The 12,196-nt window shown below is 47.9% G+C and overlaps 1 protein-coding gene across 16 annotated transcripts in view; it reads right to left on the reverse strand.

The window, feature by feature from the left end:
- The window catches only part of DIP2A (disco interacting protein 2 homolog A), a 92,822-nt gene that overhangs the window by 78,583 nt on the left and 2,043 nt on the right, over nt 1-12,196 (reverse strand). The window lies entirely within an intron of this gene.

Below are 12,196 nucleotides of genomic sequence, written 5' to 3' on the forward strand. Positions count from 1 at the left end.
CATATTTTCAAGTATCCAATGTAGATACCAACCTGACATGCCTCTGAATGCAAAGCTTCCAGCCACAGACAGCAAAATGGAATCCAAAACAGACTCCAGGGCAAAACTAATGAACAAATAAAGGGACTCACATCCAAGATTTCTGACCCCAGGTTCGGTAAACACTAGAGAGAGACAAACAGCAGAGCAAGCTCCTCGATCTGCTGCACAGAACCGGGATGACCCTGACCACCAGCCAGAGGGAATCCCAGACACAGTGGAGGTCTCGCCTGGGTGGGCACCCAGGCCCCAGGGCGATTTTGGAAACACACCAGGCCATCTGCAGAAGGTGCCTCTCTGGTGGCCTGTGGGCAGCTGCTCTCACGAATGCTCCAGGCAGGGGCACGATGTGTGGCTCGGGCCACAAACCAAATTCACTTCGGATTATAAAGGCAAAACCCCGAAGGCTATCATCATGTCTCTACCTCAGCAACACAATTTCTAAAGACCTATTCTCGAAGGCACTCAATAACTCCTTAAGGTCACGGGAACGAGGACAGGCGGTGCACATTACACGTAACAGCAAAGTATGTGAGAAAACCTAACTGTCCATGAAAACAAGTAGGAAGAAGTGAATGTGCTGCCATACATCACTACTACAGGATACTGTGAATCCTAAAAAATACTCTGGTACTTGGGGCGGGGGGGAAGGGGTGGGTATCACTTACACGGGATTCATGATATCCTACTGAGTAAAAACAGCAAGCTGAAAAACAATGTACATACAAAATGATGTAATTCTGATAAAAATAAATAAATAAAACTATATTCACATGCACGTAGGTATATATATTTCTGTATGTGCACAAAATGTCTGGAGGGGTACCCAACAAATTATTAGCAGTGGTTACCCCTAGGAAGTGATTTATTTATTTGGCTTGGGGTGGGTGTTAGATTTTGCTTTTTACTTCATGCACTTTTGAACTCGTTAAATCTTTTAACACAGTAATCATACAATCTTTTATAATTAAGAATATATGGAATATGGTTTGATAATGTACTATGGCTATATAAGATGTTATTGTGGGAAACTGAATGAATTCTATGGACTATTTTTGCAATTTCTTATGAGATTAAAATTATTCCAAAATTAAAAGTTAAAATACACGTGAGAGAGACTATGTAAAATTGGTGTTATTTCTTTTTCAAATGTTTGATAAATTTTGTCAGTGAAACCACCTGGGCTTGTAGATTTATTTTCCAGGTTTTTTTTTTCCTTCTCTCTTTTGCTTTATTTTACTTTTTTTAGAGCAGTTTAAGGGTCACAAGCAAAACTGAGGGCAAGGCACAGAGAGTTCCCATCCATCCCCTGCCCCCCACATGCACAGCCTCCCCCAATATCAACATCTGCCACCAGAGTGCTGCATCTGTCACAGACGATGAGCTACGCTGACACGTCATCATCACCCGAAGCCCATGTGGTTCGCTCTTGCTGTCATACGTTCTGTGGGCTTGGACCACCGTGTAATGACGTGTATCGATCATTTCTATCATGAAATGCAGAGTATGTCGCTGCCCCAAACATCCTCTGTGCTCTGCCTATTCATCCCTCTCCCCACCCCCGTGAACCCCTGAACCCCTGGCAACCACTGATCTTTTTTACTGTCTCCATAGTTTTCCAGAATAGTAGGAATCAGTAGCCTTTTCAGATTGATTTCTTTCACTGAGTAACGTGCATTTGAGTGTTCCGTGCCTTTTCTTGGCTGGATAACTCATTTCTTTTTAGTGCTAAATAATATTCCATTGTCTCAATGTACCAGTTTATTTATCCATTCAACTACTGAAGGACATCCATCTTGGTTGCTTCCAAGTTTGGGCAATTATGAAGAAAGCCCCTATAAACAGCCACGTGCAGGTTGCTTTTAAACATCCCTTGATGAGATAAAACAACACTATGGTATGATTCACATTGGATGCTCATGACCAGAACGCAGAACCCTCTTGCAACTGAAAGGAGAACTTAAATATCATCCCCTCCAGCGTTTCCCAACTTTTCAGCTGCACAGCTTCCACTCGAGCGAACTCTTTTGAGGGATGTGAGTGAGAAACTGTGCTGCTGAGGCAGAGGCGGCCTGCCCTCTGGGCACCCCTTCCTCCCAATGGTGTGGCGTGGCAGACTCTGGAAACCACTGAAAAAGGCACCCTGTCCTCCCCAGCGCAGAGGCTCCCCCGCCTCAGCCCTGCCTCCCCCTTCCCGCCCCGACCTTGCTCACTGTGCCAACCGACCTTTCTGAATTGCCAGAATCTAGACTGCTGTCAATTTCCTTTCAATTTTTAAAACTGCTACCATTTCCGTGACATCTGGGGAAGGAGAGTCATCTTCACCTGCATATTGACCTAGAAAATCCTCCACCCCAAGTAAATGCTCCCTGGCTAGAAACCCTCTCCGGCCTCAGGGCACAGAGGCCCACCCCCTGCTTCTGCTCCTGCTGTGGTGCCTTCCTTCTTCTGTCTCCCCTGTGGCCTCCTCGCTCTGCTTTTCCCTCTGGGGTTTGAGTTCCTCGAGGTTTGTCCCAGGCCTTCTTTGCATTTCTCAGTTCTCCATACGGGGCAATTGTTGTACCAATGACTTTCAAATTTCTACTTCCAGACTAGCCCTTTCTAAAAGTGCCAGTCCTACACATCCAAATGTTCCCTGGACACCATCCCTTGGATCTCCCAGAGGCACCTCAGGCTCAACAGGTATGAAGCAGACGTGTTCTTTCTGTGTCCCACATCCCACATCTTCAGTGAAGAGACCCATCATCTCCCCGGCATTCATTTCAGAAACTCGGGAGTCATCCTCGAGCCCCCAGATGAGGAGTCATCCTCCGACGTGCACCTCTTCACACCAAGGCTGCTGCTTCTATTTCAGAGCATTCTCCCCAGCCCTCTGGCTCAGCCTCCACCCAGGCCAGCACGGCCTCCTGCCCTGGAGCACGGCAACATGCTGTGTAATGTTTCTGCTCCCAATGTCACACTCATCCAAACCACTCTCTACACGCCACCAGAAAAATCATTCTAAATCTGAGAGAGAGAGAGAGAAGTAAAGAGAGACAGACAGAGATCACACAGGAAAATTTCAATTGCTGCTTAATACCTTAAAACCCTGCCGGCTCCATCATTTATTAAGGAAGACCTGCTTAAAATAAAGCACCCAAGGGTAACCACTCCCTTAGCCCTTTTTCAAAAACAGAAAATTGGCCATCTCTCTTTTCAAGATTTTGTGGGTTCTTGAACGCACACACTCATTTTAATCTTCTCCCACTGTTGAGCGCTGGGGTAGAAGACTGCATAAGGTATACCTTGACGGCATTACTCTTTTTTAATACGATGCCCTTAGCAGACCATACACTTTGTTGTGTTGTCCAATACAACAGCCACTAGCCATATGTGTCTATTTAAATTTTCATTAATTAAAAGTAAATTAAATGACTGTTTAGTTCCCCAGGCCCACTAGCCACATTTCAAGTGTTTAATGCCACAAGTGGCCAGTGGCTACCACACCGGACAGCACAAAACATTTCCACCACCACAGAAAGTTCTACTGTGCCTGTCACCTCACATCCACAACATCCACCTGGCTGTAGGCAGCATGTGAGTTTCTTCCAACACTGGTCTAGACTCCAGAGTCCGGTCCAAATTCCTCTCTGGCATGCATAAATCCTCCCGTGAGCGAGCCCCGTCCTTCCAACCTGCTCTCCCCCCACCGGCCAGGGGGACACCGTCGGGACCCCCAGCTCACTCAGCTCTGGCTCATCCTTTGTCCAGCACGTTCTTCCGTGTTCTTCTGCTCCATCCTCTTCACACGTGCCTTCAAAACAAAGCTGGAAGAAACTTTATTTCCTACTTGCCCAGTCCTGACGATCACTCCCCTTTTAGCGCCGACTGGGTCCTGCACACGCTTTACCATGCTGCCAGTTTACGTGTCTGTCAGCCCCAATAGGTCACGAGCCTTTTTACTCAGTCTGCTGAAGGTTGCTGAAAGGATGACACGCTGAGGGTCTTGGTCTGCTCGGGCTGCTATACCAAAATGCCACAGGCTGGGTGGTCTAAACAACGGTTCTGGAGGCTGGACGTCTGAGATCCAAGTGTCGCAGCAGGGCTGGTCCCTCCCGCGGCCTCTCTCTTCGTGTGCAGACAACCGCCCACCTGAGTCCTCACGTAGTCTTTCCTCTGTGTGTGCGTGTCTCTCTCTCTCTTATAAGGACACCGCTCCTAGAGGATTAGGGACCCACCCTTAGGACCTCATTTAACCTTAATCACCTCCTTAAAGGAATATAGTCACACTGGGGGTTAGGGCTTCAACATATGAATTTTTTGGGGACACAGTTCAGTCCACAGCACCAAGATTATCTGACGATGAGATGAGAATCTCTATTTCTATAACATTTCTATGACCTTCATTTCAAAACAATCCTAGTTTTAGTGTTTCCTAGCTGTTTCCTGAAAAGGCTAATCCTTAGCCTCCTTCATCTTTAGAGGTAACCTAAGGACACAAACCCATGAATTATGGAGGAACTTACTAGGACATGCTCTTTTGAGTTGCCTGTTTTCAACAAGCATAAGCATGGCTTTTGACGTTTCAGATACTCTGTTTAAAGGTTCTTTACCAAAGACCCTGTAGAAAATTTCTGAAGTCTGAAAGAGAATAAAAGTTCTTTCTCTGTTTCCAAAATGGTAGTCTTAAATCACGAATAGTCAGTGTAGACTGAAGGAACAGGATTTCTATTGTTTCCTTATGGCTGAATGACACAAAGCCAAGTCTGAATGGAAACCCCTGCGTGATCACTGTCCCCCAGCGATTACTTGAAGTGCTGCCCCAAGAATCCAGGAACTCTCAAAACACAGGCCATTCATTTCCTGTGTGGAAAGTGGGAAGGGAGCCCTTGGGGGGCATCACTCCAAAAGGTTCTTCATCAACAGATGACAGAGGTAACAATGTTTAGGTGTTTCCTTCCCTGACCACAGAGGTTTTTCTTTGCCAAATAGTACATAACTTCCTAGTCATTTTAATACAAAAGTACACCACCAGAAATGTTAGATAACTTAAGGGTATAAAGACTGATCCACAAGGATTATGCTGGTCTCACTCAGAAGCAAGCTCACTGCAAACAAAATGCTACAGGAAGAGTCCATCTTAAGGATGTGCCAGCAGTACGTTTCCCATTCCCATCACCCTGCTTCCTTCCCCCACTTTCCTTGGCCTCATAGCAGAGTGACCAAATGCTTTGTAGGCGTTCATTTTATATTAAAGGGTGTATATCATGTCAGTTAAAAGATGAAAGAGAGACGTGTCTTCAAAATTCCAAGTCTCTGGGACTTTCCAACTAAGACGACGGAGCACTCACCCTGGAGCCCGACGATGACACCTGCGGGGACGCCCCATGGGGGTGCGGGCCGCATCGGCAGGCAGAGACTCCACCCCCGGCCCCCGCTCCACGGGGACTCTTCACCCCAGCAGAGCAGTGCCCCCGCCCTGGTCTCTTTTCAGACTCTAAGTCCTGAAAGTATATTGATCTCACTTTGCGAGACTGAAGGTCAAAGGAGGGCAGGGAACTGAATGACCAAGGAGGCTGCCATGAGTGCACGACTCAGACCCACACGCCTGGGCTGAGGTCTGTGCCAGGCAGCTGTCCCCAGAAGGGGGGCACTGTGCCCTGACACACCCGCTTCTTCCTGCCCGCCAGCCGAGGAAAGGGCCTGGCCAGACCGGCCAGTGCCGAGCAGGATGGCAGTCGCTCTCCCCCAGGTGCTGCGACTGCCGAGAGGGAGACAGGACCCTCACCTCTCCATCCCACGTCCTGGCCCGTGTGTCACACAGGAAGCATTTACTGCACAGGGTAGCAGGCGCGCCCCTCCAAGTCATCCCGACACAGCGGAACGATGGAGCAGACTGGCTGGGGTCCCCACCCTCACTCACCACGCCACTCTCTGCCTTCAGCCTCATCCTAGGCAACCAGTTCATTGCGGGGACAGAGACCCGGCACGAGGCACCTGTCAGACCACGGCCCTCCTCCACGGAGCCCCACCCCCAGGATAAACACTGATCCTGCGGAGGCACGAGGGGCCCTGGGGAATCTCCTCCAGCCGCTGCTACACACACACACACACACACACACACACACACACACACACGCACGCACGCGCGCGCGCGACAGTCCTCACCTGCCCTGGGGCCTCCCCACCTGCAGAGCCCTCCCCTCAAGCAAACCTCCTCGGGGAGGCCTCCCTTGCACAGCCTGGTGAGAACTGCAGCCTCCCTACCCCCAGTCTACAAGCATTTGCTCCCCGTCCCTCTTCCCTCCCGGTTTCTCTCAACACACTTATCAAAATCTAATGTTCCGGGCTTCCCTGGTGGCGCAGTGGTTGAGAGTCCGCCTGCCGATGCAGGGGACACGGGTTCGTGCCCCGATCTGGGAGGATCCCACATGCCGCGGAGCGGCTGGGCCCGTGAGCCATGGCCGCTGAGCCTGCGCGTCCGGAGCCTGTGCTCCGCAACGGGAGAGACCACAACAGTGAGAGGCCCGCGTACCGCAAAAAAAAAAATTAAATAAATAAATAAAAATCTAATGTTCCATATGGTTTTATTCATCGGGCCGTCTGCTCCCCCCACTGAGGACGCACGTCTGTGAGGGTAGAAACTTCCGTCCTGTAACATCTCCACGCGGCCGCCTCCCACCCGCGTCACGGCCCGTGTGTTCGCGCCAGCCCTTCTGCGAATAAAGGAGCAGCCATGCTTTCCTTCAGCCCGGCCCTCCCCGTCCCCTCCCATCTCATGGGGCACACGCAGCAAATCCTGGCGCTCAGTCCTGACTCCTGGCCATCCTCCAGCGACAGCGACAGTGACAGCAATGCCCTCAGTCCTGCTCCAGACCCGCCTCAGATCCAGCCGCGTCTCAGCCCCGTAGCCGCCGCCCTGCATCCGAGCACGTGCTGCCCGCAGCGCCTGCCCGGTAGCTGGCCTCTGGCTCACTCTCCCTCCTCCCAGCAGCCAGGGAGTCTTTAAGGGCACCAGTGGTCAGAGCAGCAAGAGCTCCAGCGGCTCCTCAGCGCACTTGGCGCAGAAGCCCAGGGCCCAGCACACCCGCCCGCCGGCCCCGGGCTGCCTTCCTGGCCCGTCTCCCAGGGCCTGCCCCTCGCGCCGTGACTCAGCAGGCTCCCTCCTCTGCGGCCCCGGCCCAGCCGGCCGGCCAGCCGCGAGTGCTCCCTCCCCGGCCACAGGGACGGCTCCTCCTGACCCAGTCTAAGGTTCCCTCCAAGGGCCCAACCTCCCTTTGTCTGCCAGGCGTTAACAGAAGGCAAACGGACAGAGCAAATGGCGCCTTTCTTTATGACAGAGCCTCGAAGTGTAACAGGTCAATGGACACGGCCGATCCTTCAGCGGCTCTGGTGCCTGGGACGCCGAGGAGAGCAAGGTGGGCTCGGCCCCTGCTCTCGTGAAGTATCACGATGGCCAACTAAGCCAGAGCCGGCCACGAGAGTCCTGAGAAGAGCAAATAGTTCAGTTCAGTACACGCTGACCACCGACGACATGCCCGGTACAATCTCGAAGGGCAGACCAACGACGAGGGAGGCACACACATAAACCAGAACACCAAATAAACCAGCCCTCCCAATGCGGGTCTAAACCGGTGACCCTGTAGGCAGTTCAGGTCCTCCAAGAAGCACACATCATGACAGGATCAGATGTGAAGAGATTTAGGTGGGAAAATGGGGAGGGCCCCGGAGGAGGCTGGCGAGCTGTCGGGTGTGACTGCAGAAGGAAGAAGAAAGGCAGGCGGGTCGGGCAGGAAAAGTCCTAGACTCCAGGCAGCCCTAGGAAAGTTTCAGGCCACGTGGGGTCCTTAAGCCAAGGTCCCTGTCGGGAGTCACAGCCTCCCAGGCATGCGGCAGCTGCTGTACTCCTGCGGCAGGAGTCGTGACCTCAGTTGTGGTCAGTGTGGACCCGGACCCCGGGAGGGGAGGCCCAGGGGGATCACGGCCACTGCGGCGCCGGATTAGGCTGGAGTCGTGGAGCTCCACCCAGCGGGGCCGGACTCCCAGCGCACTCATCTCAGCCTCTTTTCCTCCTAGGAGTTCAGAGCAACAAAGACCACATCCTGGTTCAATGGCTCCCCGAGGCACAGGTCCTCCCAGGGCTTCACTGAATCTGAAAAACTATTATCAAAAAGCTAAGTATTCAAGCCAATTACGGAGGATTCTTGATTTAAAACTGAGAATAAGCACCATGCGTGGGTCACTCTTCTATTAATTCAGCAAGCGCTCAGTAAAATGCCTAAAATGTGCTAGGCGCTGAGGACATGACGATGGGCAGATCAGACTTCCTCTGGAATTGCCCCTTATGAAGTGGCAAAGAAAAGCCAAACAAACAATAAACACAGAATTGGAGAAATCCTGTAAGAATGACACAATAAGTGCTAAAGGGACAAAAAGAGCAGGCACCTAACTTTGAGCGGCTGTTCTCAGAGGAAGGCAGAGCTTCAAAGAGAAAGTGAAGTTTAAACTTAAGTCTTAAAACGAAAGAAGGAATTCAACACGTACAGAGAGTTGGCAATGAACAGCATGTGCAAAGTTTTACGATATTAATGGAATTCCTAGTATTGATATTCTTTTAAAAATTTATAAATCAAAATTCTTTAAAAAGACAACTGCACTAGGATGATTTACTATAGAAAGAAAAACATTCTAAAGGGAATACACCTGAATCATGATAATGGATTTTGTGTAAAGGGGATGGACGTACAAGCAGCTAGTCAGTAAGTACAATTTTTAAAGATTTTCAAACATATGTTTTATAAATTGAAACATCTGATTGCCCTTAAAAATATGAACAGAAATCACATTATACCAGGCAACAGCTAAAAAAATGTTACACAAAGTAAAAGAAAAATACCTGTTGACATCTAGGTATCTCCTTAAAAGCTCTGTTAGTGTTACGTGGTCTGGTAGTTCTCAAAGGTACTGCCCTCAAGAACCCTTCACACTCTTCAAAATTACTGAGGACCCCAAAGAGCTGTTGTTTCTTTGTGAGTTATCAATGTTTACCATATTAGCAATTAAAACTATGCAATTTTTTAACATTTAATTAATTTCAAAAATTTTATAATAAACCTACCATGTTAACATAAGTAATATTTTAAATTAAAAAAAAAGATTTCCAAAGCATTTAGTGAGTACAGGTATTGCTTTACTTTTACAAGCGTCCTTAATATCTGACTTTTTAGAAGACAAGTGGATTCTCGTATCTGCTTCAGCATTCAGCTGGCTGCAGGATATGTGGCTGAAGTCTATGAAGCAAATCCTGTCTATGAAGCAAAGCCTCACACACACATGGGTTTGAAAAGGGAGGAGTATTTCAGTAGCCTTTTCAGGTCACTGTGGACATTCTGCTTTGATACCACACCAAAACTAGGCAAGTGGTAGTTTCTTAAACGACAGTTGCAGTGTAGAATCTAAAACCTTGTCAATGAACTTTTCGTACTGCAACTTTTCGTTGCAATCCATTGGTATATCTTTGAATGGATCTTTTACCCATGCACGAATTTGTAACATGATACACTGTTCATTTGGAAAATGCTGGTTCAGAGAATTACGCAGCTCTTCCTAACGTTGACACATTTCACTAAATAATATCAATAACCCACATTCATTAATATTGCCACTGATCCCATCAAAAATAGTCTTTAAGTACTGAGAGGCTGTCAAGCTCATGATAGCAGATAGAAGTTTTAAATTTTTATATTTTTGCTTGAAAGCACAAATATTATCATTGGCTACAACTTCTGACAATTGTTCTTCACTTCTCAGAAAACGTCCACCAAATACCCAACTCTGAATAACTGTAGCTTGTCTGTCACTCACCTTTTCAAGTAAAAATCATGCTCCACAACAAACGTGGCCCGTTTGTTCTGCAGTTCAAACTGCACAACAGAGCCGTTCACAGGCTCTGGACCTCTCAGTGTGGCTGACGTGCTTTATGTGCACCTCCCATTCCTCACGAGGAGACTAGAACAAGTACTCAGGGTTGAGATTTAAGAAAGTTAACTGTTACTGCTTCAGCAAGAAAGGATATGTCTAAGTCAAAGTGGCACTGTTTCTACTGCAGGTGGGGAGGTAGTGAAGAATGCACTGACTGCCAGTGTGATTTGGGGCCCTTGCCTCACAGTTTCTGCCAAGGCACCAGTAGTTTTATCCATCACTGCTCCTGCACCATCAGTACAAACATGGAAAACAGAAATGACGTCTTAGTATTATTATAAAAAAACAGTTTTCCCTCATAGGCCCCCAGCAACGGTCTTAGGGAGCCCGGGAGGTGTGTGAACCACTGGCAGATTATTTCTAGAAGAAAACACAGGAAATGGATACCACAGGCCACATCTGGGAAAACGCCAGAGGTAGGAGGGATGCTCACTCGAGCCTACATTTCCTTTAAATTGTTTCATTTCTCTGCAATGTGTATCTACATTCCTATTTTAATACAACATTGTGCAAAGCCTTATGATCAATGGAGAAACAAAGCTAAACCTGACCACTACAGCCAAAACATTACCTAGCACCCAGCAGGTACTCAATAATTACTGAATGAATGAATATATATAAATAAAAAACACAAAAAAACAAAAGGTGGCAAGAACTCCAAAAGAGGGGGCAGGGTGATGAGAATTCTGAGAAAGGAGCCTCATCAGAGAGGATCAGGAAGGGGTCACATGAGACACTTGGGCTGGGCTTTGACAGATGAATGGAATTTGGACATGAGAACTTTAGTATACCACAGAATATTTAGGAAGCATAACAAATGTTTATCGATGTGAAGGCAATGTCAGGCTGTCATTTTGAAAACTAAGAATTATCAACATATCACAAATTTTAGAAATTAAAGACATTTAATGAGGAAAAACACTTTTTGTGAAAAGAAGTCCCTTCCTCTACATCCACAAATGGAGCTTTTCCCCTTTCTGGTCGACTCCATCCAGGCTGGAGCCCCTGCACTATCAAACTGCATGAAAACAAGAAACAGACTAAAGTTAAAGCTACGGAATAGACCTATTAACCAGAATGAAAAAACAGGAATCGGACAAATGTAACCTATTGTGTAGGAATTTCCTCTCTAAACCTCTGCAGGCAACTAAAACAAAGAACAAACTTCACACCATCACCCTTGGTTTTTTGTGGGTTTTTGTTTTCAGGTTTACAAAAAATTTATTTGAAACAACAGAGATTTCCCACACATCCCCTACTGTTTACATCTTGTATTACTGTGGTACATACATTCTAACTGATGAATAAAATTGATACGTTATTATAACTGAAGTCGGCAGCTAACATTAGGGTGCACTCTTCGTGTTGTACAAGCTCTGGGCTTTGACAAATGCAGAATGCCTTGTATCTACCATTACTGTATTGTACGGAATAGTCGCGCTGCCCTAAAGATCCCCTGCGCTCCACCTGTTCACCCTGTCATCCTTGTTCTTAAAGCAGTTCAGCAGCAACAGCCCCAGGATACTGTACAGTACCAAAGTTAGCTGTGAGGCACATTGAAGGTAATTCCAGACAGTAATAGGCAAAGCACAAGTGTTTGGGAATTAATTCTTTTTAAAAAAATCAAGATTATACCTCTAATAACCTCATTTTCATCCACAGACAGTCTGATATGCTTTGAGGAGCCACATACGTGAATTCTTCTGAGTATGTTCATGGGGTGGGGGGGCCTCCAAGAAGAGTGAGGCTCTGTGTACCTCCACCCGTTGCCCTCAATTTCATTTGAAGAAGACCCCTAAGGCAAGACGGGCAAAACAGCCAGGAAAGCTAGGGAGCAAGACCACGGCTATGCCTATTTCCCTCTGGAATGAGGAAGTCCACAAACCTGCTCTATGGGGAGAAATGAGTGCATCCAAAGACAAGAACCATCCCTGAGGATGAACCCCAATTTCAACAATCAGTGAGAATCCAGTGAGGATGCTGGAGAACAAGGCCACGTGCGAGTTATGAATAAAGGCAGGGGCATATTTTCTACTAGTCAAGGCTGGGTACGGGCTGAGGGGACATCGTGCAAGCTTCTCCAGGTTACCCCAGTATCTGACACTGACCCGTCTCCACGTGGGCAGCGTTTAGTCTGTGTTAAGCTCCCTCCTCCCTCCAACCTGCCTCGTACGACGTCAGCTCGAAGTTTTAAGCA

This window comes from Mesoplodon densirostris, chromosome 5, assembly GCF_025265405.1.
Source record: "Mesoplodon densirostris isolate mMesDen1 chromosome 5, mMesDen1 primary haplotype, whole genome shotgun sequence".
Lineage (NCBI taxonomy): Eukaryota > Metazoa > Chordata > Mammalia > Artiodactyla > Ziphiidae > Mesoplodon > Mesoplodon densirostris.